A 14,553-nucleotide genomic window follows, 5' to 3' on the forward strand; every position below is an offset into this window, starting at 1 on the left:
TGCTTTACCTAAAAATGACAGCCCTTAGAAAAAGTATTTATTATTGTATGCCATGGTATAGATTCATTAAGGATTCCAGTGCTGTTTTATACTATAAAGCATTTTTTCTTAATACAAGAGACATTTTTCTCAGTCTAGGGTTCTCTGCATTTTTGTGAATCTGGTGTCTTGGGATACGTTCAGTAGTGAGACAGTTAAAAATGACATACATATAACATGAAAACTAGACTCCAACCACCAATGTTACCAAATCTAAAAACAAATAATTGCATCAAAGGATAACTTTGAAGATCATCTGTAGAATAAACAAACAGAGAGAACAAGACACTGGAAATGCACCAGAGCATGGAATATGATTGCCTGTAGGATAAGCCTTTGAAAGAAGGCCGAAGCTCTGTGTTTAAGAGCGGCTAGAATAATTGTTGTGTTGAAAAGTAAGATTTCAGAGTCAGATACTGAAGCCGGCACACGTTGCGCCTCGTTACCTCCTCAACGGTATAAATACAACCATTATTGCAAGACAACAATAGAAAAAAATCAAAGTCAGTTTAGTATAAAGCTATCTTTAACAGGTGGTGCAGGGTCTGAATGTGTAGCTCGGCAGCAGAGAATCTACCAATGACAATACAATTAACTTTAAAAGTTTTGGTATCACATCTGCAATGGAAAACAGACATTTTAAAGCAATGTTTAATAAAGCTTAGCAAAAAAATCTTTCACCTATATTTTAAAGGGATAAGAAAGTAAAAAATTAAACTTTTTGTGATTAAGACAGAACACGTATTTCTAAGACCCTTTTAAATTCACTTCATATTTACTTTGTTCTCTTGATATCCATTGTTGAAAAATAATATGTAAATATCCTAGGCTACTGGGAGCTAGCTGGAGATTGGTGACTTCACATACATCCCTCTTGTGATTCAGCTAGATACTAGTAGTGCATTGAGGCCCTGGGGTTGACTTCAAATATATAGATAGATAGATAGATAGATAGATAGATAGATATAGATATAAAATATATACAAGCAATAGTACAATAAAATATGCTCTAAAATATTTGAGCATTTTCTTTTTGCACGTTTATATCCCTTTAATTTATTTATTTTTTTCACTCACTAGGGCCCGATTCTCTAAAATTTGACAACAAGGAATCAAATAGCACACTCACCCACACATGGACAGACCTCACTCAATTCTATAAAAAAGAGTACTTTCTGAGGCTCCAGCTCCTACTGAGCATGTGCAAGAATCCACTGTATATAGGTATATGGCTGCATTTTGTGATTGGCTGATGGCTGTCACATGATTGGTTTAACTTTTTTACTGCTTATTTTATATTCAAACATAGACATACTTTATGTTTTGATCCATTAGTATAACAATCTATTAATTAAATATTAGTTAGGAGTCTCACTGGCCTTGATCTATCCCCTGACATTTCCTCCACAGTACCCAACAGATACAATGCAAGTCAATTTTATTATTAGCTGGAAATACTTTGCTGGAAATAGATTTTGTGTGCGCCAGAACATAAATAACCTGGCTCCACTTGGGGCCCTGAGGTATACGGCAGGCACCTTAGGAATGAACACATATGTATCTTTTTTCACCAAAATTACCATGGGAGATGTGATACATGATCACTATCGTTACTAGATTGTATAGATACAAATGTTTTTTGTTACCAGCATCACCATAGTGATGACACGTTGAGAAGTCACGTGTAAGACCACACTGAAAGTGTTTGGTTAAATCTTTCACAGCTTACACATGGAAGATGGGGTATGATTTGTTTTGTTTGTATTTTGTATATTGATTAACATATTTGATTGTTAAGGGTATATATGACACCTTGTTTGTTCACTATGCACTGTCTGAGGAAGGGGTTAACGACCCCAAAATGTCACAGGAGAGTTTGTGAAATAAAATAAAAATGTCTTTAAAATTACCAATCCAGTGAGTGCCGCTTCCCATTTTTGCCTATTTTAGGGATTCTTTTGGATATACAAATGCTTCAAGCTGGACACCCTGGTGGTTGACTACTATGTGAGAGTGCCTGCCTTTTGGAAATTTTTATATATGTATGTATGTATGTACGGAAAATGGAACAGTACTCTCAGACCGGACCGGGGACACATCACATGACTCTGAAACACTGCTCAGCTATGGTGCTATAGCACTCTCAAAAAGCTGCACTATTTCTAGAGTCACATGCAGTCTTAGCCCAGACCAGCCTGGGAGCAAGTCCGTAGGGTAAATGACTAAACAGACATTACAATACACACAAAAATAAAGTCTAGCACTCGCTCACGAGCTCTCAGCTAAGTTTAAAAGAAACTGGAAGAATCAGTTACTGCATTTGGCCAAATGGGACAAGCCCAGATACCACGTCAAGGTCTCTTCTAAAACCTGACTTTATTTTTGTGTGTATTGTAATGTCTGTTTAGTAATTTTCCCTATGGACTTGCTCCCAGGCTGGTCTGGGCTAAGACTGCATGTGACTCTAGAAATAGTGCAGCTTTTTGAGAGTGCTATACCACCATAGCTGAGCAGTGTTTCAGTGTCATTTGATGTGTCCCCGGTCCGGTCTGGGAGTACTGTTCCATTCTCCTTGTTTTGCTTGTGCTTAAGGGTGATTACAAAAGTCTGTGAACCCTGACTAGTTCCCAGTTTGCTTGAATATGAGCTTGCACCTGTGTGTGAGCCTGCATTTGTGTGGCTGTATTAGGGTCCCAGGTTTTGGAAGAGACCTTAACGTGGTACCTGGGCTTGTCCCATTTGGCCAAATGCGTTAACTGACTCTTCCAGTTTCTTTTAGACTTAGCTGAGAGCTTTTGAGCAAGTGCTAGACTTTATTTTTGTGTGTATTGTAATGTCTGTTTAGTAATTTTCCCTACGGACTTGCTCCCATGCTGGTCTGGGCCAAGACTGCATGTGACTCTAAAAATAGTGCAGAGCAGGTAGGAAATATATAATCAACTATGACAGGTGCATTCTGTTTTGAAATATGTAGAGAGGGATCTCTTAAATGATTTTAGGCTTGGGGAAGGTTTGAAAGTGTGCGGGAGGTCGTTCCATAATTTTTGTGCTCTGTAGGAAAAGGAGGATCGAGCAGCTTTCTTTTTGTATTGAGGCAAGCTAAATAATGTGCTGGTACTGGATTGGAGGTTATAGGTGGTGGGAATACCGGGGGGGGGGGGGGACATTCTGCTCAGGTAGGGTGGGAGCTTCCCAGAAAGACTCTTAAACACAAGGCAGTAATATGATTTAATTCTGAAAATAATATTGGGGAAGGAGTATCCCAGTAATTCCATTTGAGAAAAATGGAGCATTTGCATTCTACTGACTCAACAGAAAATAGGGCTGGTCTTCATATTTTTCCAGGGCTGCTTTTTATTTCCAGTCCAGTCCTGGCTAAGGATGTTCCTCAGAGTACAGTATGTTTTGAGCATAATTGTGAAGGATGAGAACTAGCAGTATAACAGGTAATCTAGCAATTGGAATACTTTTTTCAAAAGTTAGTGGCAAGATCTTATTAAGGAACAGAAGCATCTCTGCATGTTCAGCTATAAGTCTGTTTCTGCTATCAGTAAGGACGTTTGACGCTAAGCTGAAGAGTCTTTCACTTTTCACATTACTGCATGGGTCAGATAGATTTTTTGAGCCATTAAATCTCAGTTTATTAACTGCCCAGTACTTCAGGAGTTTGTCTAAATGAGGCACAGTGATCTGTCCCAGGTAGGCTTCCAGCTGTAAAGTAGCAGCTTTTGGAGCACGGCTCTGACGTACAATAATACAAATAACATCAATTTGTATTGGCAGAAAAAGTGAAACATTTTTAGTTAAGTCTCCACTCCTGCTTAAAATTAAATTGGAACATGCAGTTTGAAAAACGCCACAATATGGTGTATGGGTAGGAATTGGAGGTATCGGTTTAAGAATCGGTGCATTTGCACGAGTACAAGTACTCATGCAAATACTTGGTATCGGTATCGGCACCGATACTAGTATCGGTATCGGTGCAACCCTAATATATATATATATATATATATATATATACACACACAAGCGGACAGCTCCACCTACTGGCTATTTTAATAAATGCACTGCTTCTCAATGCTTTTCAATAGCAGTCACATGACTGGAAAAAAGGTTGTTATTCTGAAACGGTGTAAATTGAACCATTGTAAAACGAGGGCCACCTGTATATATATATATATATATATATATATATATATATATATATATATTTTTATATATATATATATATATATATATATATATAAAACATGGACATAATTTATTTCTTGATCCATTAGTATAACAATCTATTAATTAAATATTAGTTAGGAGACTCACTGGCCTTGATCTACCCCCCTGACACTTCCTCCACAGTACCCAACAGATTTAATGCATGTCAATTTTATTATTAGCTGGAAATACTTTGATTTCCATAGATTTTATGTGTGCCAGAACATAAATAACCTTGCTCCACTTGGGGCCCAGAGGTATACAGCATTTCCTGGCTAAAACTAGTTTAACCACCATGATTTTATAAATGGTAAATTAAGGATATTTTGGGGGAGTTTGCCAGGGAAAAGATAAAAAAAGTCGGGTTTGGGGGTGGTCTGCTAAAACAACTTCCATTTTCAAACAGTAAAAAAAGCCCTTCTCCAGACATGCTAGATCTTAGGGTATTCCCACTACATATGTGCGGGGTGACCAACCTAGCACATTCCAATATAGCGGTGATTTATCATTTGAAATTTTGAAAAGTCAGAGGGGGTAGGATGCCATTGAGTTTGAATTTTGAATTAAAGTTAAAAAACAGTGGACCACCATTCTAGTTCAGATAACTTCAGATGCCCAGGAATCTGTAGAACCTTCAAATGTAATGGCTGTCTCCCATTGCCAAATATAAGCATTTTTTTTATGTGTGTTTTTCATAACACCCCTATATGAAAGAGAAACAATTTTTGGTATTGAAATACCTGTTTGCCATCTTCTCTCCCATTCCCTCACCTGGAAAAGAGGAGCATTAAGAAATTCCCAGGATTTTAAAAAGCTCTTCAATCTGAGAAATTCTAACCTAAGCAAATGGGTTTGAGAAGAGGAAGTCTGAAATTGAGCCATTGTACATAGGGAATCATTCATGAATAAGTCTCTGTTTCCATTCCACCATCATTCTATGCATCAGGAGGAGATTCTTGGAGTGCTACCAATAGACCTCTAAGAGACTGCACTGGAGAAGGATGAGGAGATACTCCTGGAAGATGAAGGATCTTATCCCAAAATCTAAGCTTGGACTTAATTATAAAGTTATCTGTCAAGTTTACTTGCCGGACATGTTCAGGAATCCATAAATGGATCCATAAATATTGAAGCCTGTTGTAAAATCGACCATTTACTGTTGGAGTCAGTTATACCCTTTACTTGAATAGGAGCTAAATTAGCAACGTCATGATATGCTGATAAATTAGGCATAGCAGCACCTCCAGCCAGGACCCGATTATATACAATTTTTATAGCAACCCTAGGGTGCTTGTTTTTCCAGATAAACCCATACCCTACCTAACAACCAATCAAATTAAACTTTCTATGTTAATCCTGATTTCAGTGTTGTTATTAAATCTTAAATTGAACAAATTGTTCCACGTTTTCAGTCCTAAAACCAGTGCTCTACTATCTTGATGGATGCACCTTGTTTCTCATCTTTGACCTCTTTTGACAAGGGTCCTAAATTGCAATCCTCCTCTGTTTTGAATGAGAACATATACAGATTCTTGGCTACTTATTCTTGAGTCTTTTCCCTCTTCTGATGTGAAATCTTTTCAATAATTCAGAAGAAAAGAGGGTTGTTCCAATACTGATAAAAGCTTTTGTTGGTTTTGAATGTAGCAATAAAAATGATGTTATTTGAACTGTAGCAAAATTAAAACACTGGTTTGAAAAAAGAGTTGGAAAAATCTGGAATGTCTGCTTATATCTATTTTTTAAGAAAGAAACTGTAATGCCATTGAAAATGTTACAATGGATGTACTGTTCTACTACTAATGCACTAGAAAATATAGCAAAAAGATGTGGGTAAGTCAGTAGTGGGCAACCTGGGACACACAGACAGACCTTAACGTGATCATAAATCAAGAGACTAGAGCGCTCCAACACAAGCCGCCTAAAAAAAAAAAGTTCCCCTATAATATTTTTTTATTCCACTTGATAACATTTTGTGAGATTTTTTTATTTGTTAGTTCTGCTGTACCTTTTTCCTTTATTTGTCTGAGAGTCTGTGCAGTGACTCTTGCAGCATATACTACCTAGATAGACCTCCATGATAGGACACTTTTTTTATTTTGGGGGGGCTTTTTTATTTTTAAAGGGCTATTAGATAATTTTTTGTAATCTTAGAGTTTTTTATTTTTCATAATTTTAGTGTTTATTATTTTTTGTAATGTTAGATTTTTTAAATTTTTTCGTAGTATTTGGTTTATTTAAATTTGCAATTTTGTTTTTTTATTTTTCGTAGGATTAGGTTTTTTTTAATCATGTAATTTAGGATTTTTAATTGTTAGTTTTTTTTTATTTCTTGTTTCTTTATAGTTTCAAAAATAAAACATGACATCAAATACACTACAAATATAAGAAAAACATAGAATAAAAATCTCTTGGTGTATATAGCTTATAATTTCAGCTTATGTCCATATGTAAAAAGTAGTCCGATAGAGCCAGTTGTATCTGAGTTTAGAGAAGAGTAAATTTCTATATGGCTCATTCCAAGAAAGTGTGAGTGTCCATACAAAGAGTCATCAAACATAAACAACAATAAAAACATGACAACATAAACTTTCAGGGATTTATATTGCAAACATCTCTTATAGAACCATGTTATAACAGTGTAGGTCTGTTAATATTTAGAAAAGTAAAATTAAAATTAAATTAGAGTTTCACATTAGTTAAAAGTGTTGGGTGTGGAATTCCTACTCTCATAAAGGTATTGTTCACATAGGAACAGCATGTCGTGAAAGAAATCCATTTGGCCCACCTTAAAATAATAGTATCTCTCTAGGACTAGAGTGTTTTTTACTAGCTCAATCCATTGTGGAATTGTAGGCAACTGGGGACTCTTCCACAGTTTGGGGATAAGCCTCTTGGCCGCATTTATCAAAATCTGATAGAGTTGCCTCCTGATTTTACATGGAATGTCAAATATTGCATTAAATAAGATTGGTTCTGGGGAGAGTTCAAAATGGAAACCCACTATGTGACACGCTATTGAATGGATTTGGGCCCAGAAGGTATTTATCTCTTCACATTCCCACCAAATATGATACATGGTACCCAATCTACCACAGCCTCTCCAACATCTATCATTGGCATTTTTGAACATGTATTTTAGTCTGCTAGGCGTTAAATACCATCTAGTAACTACTTTTAAATTGGTCTCCAAGCCTGCTGCAGAGTGAGCGTATCTAGCTGTGGCTTTAAGCCATGAAGACCACTGTTTGGTAAAAATATTTGAATGCATCTCTTTCTCCCATTTAAGAGTATAATTTGGTAACATAGGGTAGTGAGATTTAAGAAGGCATCGATACATTAAGGAAATAACTTTTTTCGGATGTTGCTCTGATGTGCATAAAGATTCAAACAAAGTTAACTGTCTCAGCATATCCTTATTCAACTTATGTGTGATCAAAAAATGCCTTACCTGATGGTAATATAACCCAGAGTCAAATGAGCTCAGATCCCTCTCTAGCAATGTGTCTCTTGGGGCCAGTCGCCCTTGCGCTAGTAGTAGGTATACAGGTAAAAATTCTAGCAGCGAGTGCTCTGGGGTATTATTAAATTACACCCCCTGCAATTTAACCGGGAATTCTCTATTGGGGTGTAAAATTGTCAATGGTGAGTAGTTCGTAGTAACTAAGCAAAATTTGCCTCTCATCAGTATCCAATCTGACCATGTTTCTTTCAAGATTGGGTAATTATATAATAACTCCCATGGAAGCTTTTGCGGGGCCTAGCATAGACTGCCCATGTGGGGGGTGTCAATCAATTGTGCCTCCAAGTGGACACATCTCTTATATGAGCTCCCCTTTTGCCTGCACCAGTCTATTACACGATTTAATGATGCAGCTTGTTTATATATAAAGAGATTGGGAACCCCAAGCCCTCCTTCCTCTCTATGAGTGTATAAGGTGCTTTTCGCTATCCTAGGCGGCCTACGATGCCATATGTACATGTCTATAATAGATTGTAGTTTGCCTATATGTCCCTTAGTGCCAGGCAGTGGAAGAGCTTGTAAAATATAAAGAACCTTTGGTAAGAGGGTCATCTTTACTGCTGCTATCCTGCCCAACCAGGAGATATATTTTTTTGGAAGCCAAGTGGAGGTTAGGTTTACAAATTCCTCAAGTAATCTTCCGTAGTTCAGCTGGCGAATTTCTTCCAAATTTAATGACAAGAAAACCCCTAAGTATTTTAGGGCACAAGTTTGGATTCTATATGGATGTCTTTGGTTCAGCCTCAGGATGTCATTAGCAGATAAATTCATTGGGAGTAACTCTGACTTACTATTATTAATTAAAAAATTGGAGACTTCTCCAAAGGCTTCCAATTCTCGTTGCACTACTGGTAGGGATTGTTCTGGCGCCGACAATGTCATCAAGACATCGTCAGCAAACATTGCTAACTTATAGGTTTCCTCTCTAATTGTAATACCAAATATCTCAGGGTTAGTACAAATTTTTTCTGCTAGGGGTTCTAAAGACATGACAAATAGTAACGGGGACAGAGGGCAGCCTTGGCGTGATCCGTTTCGGATTTCAAAATATTCAGTTAATGTTCCATTCACTCTTATCTGGGCAGTGGGGTTGGAATAAAGGGCTAAAATTTTATTTATAAATTTATTGGGAAAGCCAAATTTTAGAAGGGTCGCCTGAAGATACATCCAGTCCAACCTATCTAATGCTTTTTCAGCGTCCGTAGATAGGAGCGCTGATGGGGTTTTTGAGTGTTTTACATAATCTATCAGGTGAAGGACATATATTATCTCTAGCTTCGCGTTGCGGGACAAAGCCGACTTGGTCGTGGTGAATTAAATCTGGAAGGAATCTGTTAATTCTGGTAGCTAATATTTTGGCGTATAATTTCAGGTCTACGTTTAGTAGGGATATGGGTCTAAAATTTGCCGGGGAGTTTGGGGGTTTCCCTGCCTTGGGAATGACCGAGATATGTGCTTGCATCATCGTGTCCGGGAAGCAATTTGAGTCAGAAATGTAATTAAATAGGCCAAGTAGATGTGGGACAAGCTGCAGCTTGAAAGTTCTGTAATATTTATTTGAGAGGCCGTCCGGGCCTGGGGCCTTGTCTGGTTTCATGCTTTTTATAGCTTCCAATATTTCTTCAATATTGATAGAGGAATTTAAAAAGTCCCTGTCGCTAGATTTTAGCCTAGGGAGCTTCAAATTATGAAGATATTTATCACATAGCTTCCTATGGGTTTCAATCCATCTGCCAGGGAAAAGGTTATATAGCTTATGATAGAATATTTGAAAGGATCTACCTATGGTTTTTGTATCCTCTATTGGCATCCCTTGTGGCGAGATCAGTGAATGCATGTATGATTGCAGCCTCTGTTTTTTTAATGTCCTAGCTAACAGTTTGCCCGATTTATTACCCTCCCCATAATATTTCTGCTTTATATACAGTTGGTGTTGTTGAGTTTCTATTTGAAGATGCTGAGATAAATTCTTGCGTTTCGCTTCTAATGCTGCAAGCAGGGATTGGTCAGTAGGATTTAATTTTAAGAGGTAGTCTGCTTCTGAGACTTCTTGCGCTAATTTAGTGTAATTCATTAAGGATTGCTTATTTCTGTGGGCCTTAATCTTGATAAACTCACCTCTTATAAAAGCTTTATGGGCTTCCCAAATTGTGGTGGGGCTAAGTTCTGGGAGAAAAATACATATTTAATTGATTATTCAGTTTGTCTAAAATCTGTGTGTCTGATAACAATGAGTCATCCAGCTTCCAAGTAAAGGGTTTAATTGGAATTGAGGGCCATATCATGGAACACTCCACTGCTGAGTGATCTGACCATGTCGTATGTTTTATATAGATGGTTTTAACTAACAATAGTGCCAAGTGATCCACTAATATATAATCAATCCTAGAATGACTTTTTTGCGGCATAGAAAAAAAAGTATAGTCTTTTGTGTGCGGATGGAGGTATCTCCAGGCATCGTGGAGTGTCATGGACTTCATGTCCCTCCATACAGATGAAAGCATTTTATGGTTTATCTTAATATTCGGATTCTAGCTGTCTAAACTAGGTTCTAGTGGGATGTTGAGGTGTCCGGCAACAATAAGAGGGACCTTATGGATATCATTGACCTTAGCGGTAACTCGAGAGATAAATTTCTCCTGGTTAGTGTTAGGGGCATAAAGATTAATTATAGTGACAGGTTTGCCGAAAAGTAAGCCCACTACGCCTAGATATCTGCCCTCTTTATCTATGTGTAGGAGTTTAAACTATATAGATTTGTGGATAAGGAGACTTACTCCATTTGTTTTTTTAGTAACATTAGTGCTATGATAGTGTTGGGGATAGTGTGATGAAAAATATTTAGGGATTGCGTGCCCCTTGAAATGCGTTTCCTGTAACAGTAATATATGTCCCCCTCTCTTACGCATATCCCGCAAGGCCAAACTCCGCTTGTTAGGACAGTTAAAACCCTTAACATTCTGTGTAATTATTTGGATTTTTTGTTCTGACAAAGGCCTCCTAATCATATTTAGCTATAAGGTGAGTAAGTGATTGTCATAAGACCCTTCTCTGTGTTACATGTACTGCGATATCTGCATTCAATCCCTGAGCATAACATGTTAAATACATAAAAATAACAATAATACTAAAACATTAACAAAGATTAAATATACACAACAGGTGTAACCGGCGTGAAAGAGGAATGACATCCTCTAAAGCAGGAGAAAAAGTCTCACAATGGGCAATGTTATGTATCTTATAAACGTAAAATACTATCTTGCATGTGTCAAATAAATGGAATTATTGCTTCCACAGGACCAGATGGAGCTTTCCCAGGTGGCCCCGCGGAAATCTATAAAGTGTACCTCAGGTTGATCTGACCTAAACCTCCATATGCGGCCTAATTTAAGGCCTTACCCCCTAGGTAGCCTAGGTTCAACATCATATGCTCCATTACCGTAATATCAAAGAAGGTACCTGAAAACATAAGGAAACAGCTTATATTATAAGTAACAATGACAACCATTTCAGTCCCATTATACAACAATTACAAGTCGTATACTTAGCTGCTCCTCAAGTGATTACTGGAATTGTTTCTTCATATGTACGTCTCCAATGCCGTGCACAGGAAAAGGAAAGACTGCAACATATTTCAGAAGAAATCCCCCCAGGACTGTCATCCTGGTATTTCAGAGTCCAATGGCCCTGGTTTAGGTTTGCGAGATTTCCTTGAGGGAACATCCCGCCATGCGTCCCTTTGAGGGAGCGGTGGTGGGTGAAGGGTTCCTGAAGTGGCAGCTTGACCCGCTTCTTCCTGTGGTGAAGGCAAGGTTATTTCCAGATCCTTGCAGATCTGTCCCATGTCTTTGGGTGAGTGGCATGTCACCCTCTTGCCTATATGGGATGTTCAAGTGTCTCAGTTTGACCGTTAGAGGTCTAAGTTCCCTCCTTTTCAACAGGGTTCTGTGTGTCAGATCTTCAAATATTTGCAAATATTTGTTTTAAATTTGATCAGGTGTTTCTGTCTCGCCTTCTTCATTATTTCCTCTTTCATGGGGAAACTAGTGACCTTAACGATTATGTCTCTTGGTGGTTGGTCCCCCAAGGGTTTGGTTCTCAGGGCTCTGTGGAACCGGTCTAAGGCTACTGTAGCGTCATCCCCTGTATCCAGTAAAAAAGTAAAGAGGCCTTGTATATATGACTCAAGGTCTGCTGGAAGTATGGTTTCGGGGACTCCCCTAATCCTAATATTGCTACGATGGCTCCTGTTCTCCCGGTCGTCAATTTTATTCTCCATTTGAGCTATGGCAACATCCTGTTCTGCAGTTTTAGCTCTAAGGAAAGTAAGATTAGAGCAGGAGAGGTCCGCTTGTCCCTCCAGCTTCTCTACTCTTTGTCCCATGTCTGCAATGTCTTTTTTAATATCTGCGATTTCTTCCCGGATACACTGTTTAACCTGGCTAACCAGGGAGGTAAAATCTTTTTAGATGGCAGGAAGTCTAAAAGAGCTTTGGGAATAGTGATAGTTGGATTCGGGACATCAGGTTCTGAGTCTGAGGATGATGATGGGGATCTAGGACTTTTTTCTGCAGCTCTAGAAATCACAGGGGTCTGATTTTCCAATGCTTTAAAAAAATTGTTTTTTTAGGCGACATAGCTGCTTTGTAAGGTATTAAAAAGTCGCAGATAAAAGAAAGCCCGCCTTGATTTCCACACTATGATGTAAATGTTGCAGTGTGCAAGTTGTTAGGAAAGGGGAAGGCTACAGGAGAGGGAAAGAAACGTTTTTATGTTTTCGCTGCAGGCAGCTGTCTCTTTAAATCTTCCAAATGGAATTATATATAGGTAGTTATAAGCCCCTCTTCAGCGGTACTTGCTTCCAAATAGCTTTAATGGCGCTCTCCCGCCTCGTCTCCTCCCCCGTGTATTAAAAAGTAAGGCACACAACGTAACAAGAGAAAATTTTATGTGGATCTTGCCATCGGCATTGGTATAAGCCTAGTCAGCCCCCAAGTTGTGCTCTTCACAGCACCACTTTTTATATAAACTGCAACTTTCTGTGTTAATCCCCTACGACAGTTTATGGGCCTACATAGGATCGCCACATATACACAGCCCTTGTGCAGAGAAAAGATCTTACCCGCACAATGCCAGGCGACTTTTGTACTCCGGGTTGCTTTCACAGATATCCTCCGTGTCTGGCAGCTGCGGTATGCCACCGGAGCTGTATTTCGTAGTTTGCGATCTCCCACATGGCTTGCTCCGCTGCAGCTATAAACACCACTCCACTAAGTCCCAGTGTCGATCAGTCACTTAGAGCCCATAGATATTTACTGCCACCCTGTTAGTCCATGCAGACAGGTAGAGCCAATCAATCCATGCTGTCACAAGAGTATTTTATTAACGTTTTGCCCTTAAGGAAGCACGGAGCTCACAAAAGTGCAGCCATCTCAGTTGAGCGCTGGCTCCGCCCCGTTAGTTTTTTTTAAATTTTATTAGAATAGTTATGTTAGGTTAATTTATAGTTTAATCTTAGTTTTTTTATTTCACAGGTAAGTTTTTATTAATTTTAAGATAGTTATATTGTAACTTTTAATTTAAAGTTAGGGGGTGTTAGGTTTAGGGGTTAATAGTTTAATTTAGTGTTTTGCGATGTGGGGGCCGGCAGTTTAGGGGTTAATAGATTTAGTTTATTAGTTACCATGTGGGGGGCTGGCGGTTTAGGGGTTAATAGGTTTATTAAAGTAGTTGCGATGTGGGGGGCCTGCGGTTTAGGGGTTACTAGATTTATTTAGTGTTGGCGATGTGGGGGGGCGGCAGTTTAGGGGTTACTAGATTTATGTAGTGTTGGCGATGTGGGGGGCCAGCGGTTTTTGGGTTTCTAGATGTATTTAGTGTTGGGGATGTGGAGCCCCCGCAGTTTAGGGGTTAATAGGTTTATTTTAGTGTTACCGATGTGGGTAGGCGGCAGATTTGGGGTTAATACGTTTTTGCGATGTGGGAGGGTGGTGGTTTAGGGGTTAATAGGTACTTTATGGGTGTTAGTGTACTTTGTAACATTTTAGTTATGAGTTTTGTGAAACATTTTTGTTTCGCAAAATCCATAACTACTGGTCTCAGATCGTGGAATGGCTTGTGACTGTAAAACCTGTAATACGGCGCTATGGAAAACGTCATTTTTTTAGTGTGTATCTGATTGTTGCGTTACAGGCTAAAATGCTTGCGGTATAGCTATACTGCCAGAACTCGTAATATGCGTTACCGGCCATTCCACGCGCAATAACCAATATTTCAGAGGTATAGCCGTACCGTAAAAAAATGTTATATAGTAGTTAAATATTATAACATAGTAGATAGCGAATTTGCAGATTTTGTTTGAGCCCTGTTTTTAACTAATTTATACAGTTACACCTTTATGATGTATGATATACAATAAGATTGTCTTGCAAACAAACAGCCCTTTAGATTGGCCAAGAAACATGTTGCAATTTAATAAATATTTACTGCTTTATCCAATAAGTGGCTTTACAATGTTTTAGAGGTTTGGGCTCACTGTACAAATAAATAACAGACTAAACAAAACTTGTAAAGGTAGAGCAGGGCCCTGCTCTGAAGAGCTTACAATCTACAGATTGAGGGTGCAGAGACATAAGGTTTTGGGTAGTTTGTCACGTGGATTGTAGTTGCAGCAGTGAGTCAAGTCAATTCAAGATTTATTTTGGTAACTATGAAAAACAGAGGAGAGATGGTATGCCTCTCGGAAAAGGTTGCTTTTCAAACAGCGTCTGCAGCTATAC

Source organism: Bombina bombina, chromosome 1 (assembly GCF_027579735.1).
Source record: "Bombina bombina isolate aBomBom1 chromosome 1, aBomBom1.pri, whole genome shotgun sequence".
Taxonomy (NCBI): domain Eukaryota; kingdom Metazoa; phylum Chordata; class Amphibia; order Anura; family Bombinatoridae; genus Bombina; species Bombina bombina.